The sequence below is a fragment of the Mirounga leonina genome, unplaced genomic scaffold, assembly GCF_011800145.1.
Source record: "Mirounga leonina isolate KUSES-001 unplaced genomic scaffold, KU_Mleo_1.0 Mir_127, whole genome shotgun sequence".
Lineage (NCBI taxonomy): Eukaryota > Metazoa > Chordata > Mammalia > Carnivora > Phocidae > Mirounga > Mirounga leonina.
In genome coordinates, this window is record NW_023270316.1 from 70534374 (window position 1) to 70538282 (window position 3909).

At 49.1% G+C, this 3909-nt stretch overlaps 1 non-coding gene across 1 annotated transcript; it reads left to right on the top strand.

Moving 5' to 3' along the window:
• The first annotated feature begins 1837 nt into the window (after window positions 1-1837).
• On the top strand, window positions 1838-1941 carry LOC118009731. The gene has a single exon (XR_004679014.1). It is a non-coding gene; the product is annotated as a small nucleolar RNA U13 (small nucleolar RNA).
• Window positions 1942-3909: the final 1968 nt, after the last annotated feature.

Here is a 3909-nt window from a genome sequence, read left to right on the forward strand (position 1 = left end):
AGAAAGAAAGAAAGAAAGAAAGAAAGAAAGAAAGAAAGAAAGAAAGAGAAAGAGAGAGAAAGAAAGAGAGAAAATGTTGAAGGTAGGTTCACTGCACTCAGAGACAAACTCTGTCCCTTTGCCCTCGGGATACACCCTGAACCTTAGCCAGTTGGCTTTGAAAGTCTCACGTGGGTGAATGGGTGCCTGGCTGAGCAGAGCTCCCTCACTTCCCCCGTCCCTGATGATAGGTGGCCCAGGTGTCACCTGATGCAGAGGAGAGTGGGTTAATGTGTTGAGAACTCACCCCTGCATGTGAGAGCCAACCAGCCAGCTGTGTGGGAGCAGGCTGGAGCTTCGGGAAGCCACGTTTGGTACGGGACTTCAAGCAGCAATTTGGTCAGAGGGAGCTTGGCAGCCCAGAGGAGACATCACGTAAGCCCGGCACGAAAACAACAGAGCTTTGAGGCCAGCGGTTTATGGGTGTTTCCAATAAAGACGCAGAGCCCAGCGCCTCTCTGAGGCGTCCCCAGCACAGGAACACAGCACACATTTATCTGGCCACATTTGCACTTTTAAGCACTTAGGAATATCCAGAGAAGGGGCCTGTGTGCCTTTCCAAGCATCCTGCTGGCCTGCCCCTGAAATCAAAGCTGTGCGGTCAGATGCGGATAGGGGAGAGGGCAGGGCGGAGCCAGGACAGGCATTAAAGGCTCAGGATGAAATGGCTCCTCAGTGGCAGACAAAAGTATGCTTTTTCTTAAACCATGAACCTGGAATGTGCCCTCTGATGATGATTACAGGACGAATCAACACTCAAGTGATGGAAACCAGGCCCACGCTTTGCTCATGGTGTCCAGGCTGGGACAGCTGTGGCCTAATGAGATCCAGAAGCCTTACCGTGCTCACTAGCAGGTCCTCAGGGGAGGGGGCACCCAGGCGCTGTTCTGAAGGGCTCCCTGCCCAGCTCGGGGGCTCTGCAGGTGTGCACCAGAGTCAACCCCATCCCACCCATGGACTCCCTGCTTGGGTGACAGGAAGGGGTTGTGGTGCTAGGGTCAGAGCATCTGGACAGAGCTATTCCCGGACCTCCTCCCCAGCTCGAACCGTGACCCAACTGCCTGCAAATTTCTCAACTACATCTGGAAATGCACGTAAATTGTGCTCCCTTTGCACTTGGTGGAAATGATATTTCTATCTGATACATAATGAAGTCCCATGATAATGCACTCACAATAACGTAAGATCAGATGAATATACAGGGAGGGTGATTGCTCCCTGCCCCCTGGTCATTCCACCTACCTCATTAAAACACAGGCCCACATTTTATGGGACCAAATTCAGGGGGCCCTACTTAGGAATTTACTATAATTTTTTAGTGACCTAAATCATGCATAGAGAAATGCCAAGCATGCCGAAGCCCCCTCCACCTGCTGCCAGGACCACTTCAGTAAGAGACAGCCCTGGTAAGATGCTGTTCTCAAGGACATTTCTACCTGAAGGAGCTTACATTTTATTTTATTTTATTTTTTAATATTTTAAGGTTTTATTTATTTGACAGAGAGATACACAGCAGGAGAGGGAACACAAGCAGAGGGAGTGGGAGAGGGAGAAGCAGGCTTCCCGCCGAGCAGGGAGCCTGATGCGGGGCTCGATCCCAGGACCCTGGGCGGAAGGCAGACGCGTAACCAACTGAGCCACCCAGGCGCCCCAGGAGCTTACATTTTAAATGCCTGTGGGTCACTGTCATCTCTCAGTGGTCCCCCAGGTAGCGGCTCAACAGTTTACGAGGTGCACGTGGTCTCAGTAATAATGTTTAGTCCCTCGCAGAGTAAAGGGGAGAAAGATGGCTTAACGGATCCTTTCATAGCTCATGAGTGTGATGATTGGGTGTTCACGCCGTTGTGCGCTCTGTGCCCCCCTCCAACCTTGTTACGACCTCGGCACGTAACCCGTCTGACATGAACTTGGAGGAAAAAAAAAAAAGATGGCTTAACAGAGAAGTCAGGGCAGAACATTTATTCTGGTCCGCACAGGACTGCAGATCCAGACTTGCCCTTGATAATAAGCTGCTTCCTCACACAGCTCTGGGGAGGGAGTACGGCTGATAATTAATTCTCCACCATTTGGGATAGTATAGATCCAGCTGTTCCTTCCAGCATCGTCTTCCCCATCACCATTATTGGAGCCTCTGGTCCTGAGAGCTGAAGCATTCTTGAGAGATTGGAGACCTGCACATCACTAATCTTGCTTCATGTCATTGTCAGTGACAATCTCGACTGTGAAGGAGCTGTGATTCCTGAACAAGAAAGAAAAGTACCTTCTCCACAGCTTCAGCACAAAAGACGACCTTGAAGGGGAGACATCCAAGTGTGGAGGGGGATAGGAGGAAGGTACCGATTTTCCACAGTTAATATTGTTCAGGCTTTCTGGAAAAGAAATCATGGTACAATTTAGACCTGGCCACACTCTTGGAGGAAGTTTGCTTCACTATCTGGAGTCCCGGCCTCTTTAAAGGGGCAGAACTCTCCACATGTGACTACAAGGTTGCTGTAGTCCTGTCTGGAGCAGCCCACAAGCAGACAAGTCAACAAACCCAATCTCTTACTCACAAACAGAATCGTGTGAACTTCTCCCTGCCCTCTGGCTTTACCCATAGGAAGTAATTCCAGAATATACTAGAATGTTCTAGAGCTTCCCAAGAATTCTGGAATGCCTATACTCTCCAACCAAGCCTACCTAGCTCTCTCCTCCAGAGCCCTTGCAGACTTTAGAATCTCCCACCTACAGATTCTTCTCCTACCATGAACTGAACTGGAGTTCAGAGACTGCTTGTACTTCATGTCTGTTAACCTCACCACTCAAATTTATTTGCTACTCAGTATGTTCTCACTATACTGCATTTCCTTTTTCTCTAATTTTTTTTGAAGATTTTATTTTACTTATTTGAGAGAGAGAAAATGAGAGACAGAGAGCATGAGAGGGAGGAGGGTCAGAAGGAGAAGCAGACTCCCTGCCGAGCAGGGAGCCCAATGCGGGACTCGATCCCGGGACTCCAGGATCATGACCTGAGCCGAAGGCAGTCGCTTAACCAACTGAGCCACCCAGGCGCCCTCCTTTTTCTCTAATTTTTAATCACAGTCTACAGTGGATGTGTGAGAGGCAGGAGAGCCCCCACCTCCAGTCTCGTCAGCAATTTGTAGTAATTGTGGGACCTCCCTGACCCCCAGAGGTAGTTATATGCTCCCCCTTTGTGTCCTCAACCTTCAATATAAAAGCTCACTACACTTTTTCACATTCTGTGGTGACTGTCTGATACGCCTTCACTCTAGAAAATAACATTTACTGAGCACTTCCTACCTGACTGTGTTTAACATACATTATTTCCATTCCTTTAAGATAAGTATTCTTTATACTATTAACAGATGAGGAAACTAATGTTCAAAAAGATAAAGTAACTCCTTCAAGATCACACAGAGAAAGACGGAGCAGCGAAAGCAAGCTTCAGCTGGGCAGGCTTGGCTCCAAAGCCAACCTTCTTTCCATGGCCTCCCTGCAGTCAAAATCCTATAAACCTGGTCTGGGCTCAGACTTTCCCTCTCTGTCCTGGAGGTTAACCCTGAGACTGAGAAGTTTCATGGGACATGGGACTTTCAGTGCTAAAACCAGGACAGTTGTCCATCTAGGGAGTGTGGACAGTTGGACCTTAAAGTGGGTCTCAGGTGTAGAAGGTAGATGCCAGGGAGAGCGGAGCCAAGGGAAAGAACGCCCACTATATGCAAAGACGCCCCCTGCAGGGCAGACACTGTGATGACAAGTCTTCCACCGGGGCAGAGGGTTACAGCTTTAGTCTCCAGGCCAGGACACAATCAGGATCATCTGGAGAGTAGAGACGGGACTTGTCAGTGGGTGAAATATGCCAGACATTGG